The sequence below is a fragment of the Vigna unguiculata genome, chromosome 9 (genome assembly GCF_004118075.2).
Source record: "Vigna unguiculata cultivar IT97K-499-35 chromosome 9, ASM411807v1, whole genome shotgun sequence".
In the NCBI taxonomy this organism is placed as follows: Eukaryota; Viridiplantae; Streptophyta; class Magnoliopsida; order Fabales; family Fabaceae; genus Vigna; species Vigna unguiculata.
Genome location: NC_040287.1, coordinates 20,273,824 through 20,274,536, shown reverse-complemented (window position 1 = coordinate 20,274,536; position 713 = coordinate 20,273,824). Strand labels below are relative to the sequence as shown.

Sequence of the window (713 nt, the reverse complement as noted above, 5' to 3'; positions counted from 1 at the left end):
GAGCATTTTGATTTTTATACTGATAACATGGCTCAACCTCCTCCACCTCATGAGAGAACCATGAGTGAGCTCACTGCACCAGAGTTCACTTATGATAGTTTATGCATTCAATACCCTAAGGAGGAGGTTCCATATGTGCTGAAAACTGGTTTAATACACTTGTTGCCAAAGTTTCATGGTCTTGCAGGTGAGGACCTGTGCAAACACTTGAAGCAGTTTCATGTCATCTGTTACAAGAGGACCATGTATACTTGAAGGCTTTCCCTCATTCTTTGGAGGGTAATGCGAAAGACTGGTTGTACTACCTAGCACCCAGGTCCATCACAAGCTGGGATGACCTGAAGAGATTGTTCCTTGCCAAGTTCTTCCCTGCTTCAAGGACAACAGCCATAAGGAAGGAGATTTCTGGCATCAAGCAGCAATCTGGGGAGACCCTTTATGAGTACTGGGAGAGGTTCAAGAATCTCTGTTTAAGCTGCCCACACCATCAGATCTTTGAACACCTCCTTCTGCAGTATTTTTATGAAGGCTTGCACCACATGGATCGAAATATGATTGATGCCGCAAGTGGTGGTGCCCTTGGTAACATAACCCCAGCTGCAGCCAGACAACTAATAGAGAACATGGCTTCAAATTCTCAACAATTTGGCACAAGGAGTGATGCCATAATTGTTAGAGTTGTTCATGATGTAGGGGCAGCCGAGTACACGAAG

General features: G+C 44.9%; 1 non-coding gene across 1 annotated transcript; it reads right to left on the bottom strand.

Annotated features, from left to right (window-relative positions):
• Window positions 1-386: 386 nt before the first annotated feature.
• On the bottom strand, window positions 387-493 carry LOC114164916. The gene has a single exon (XR_003599651.1). It is a non-coding gene; the product is annotated as a small nucleolar RNA R71 (small nucleolar RNA).
• Between the last annotated feature and the right edge of the window lie 220 nt (window positions 494-713).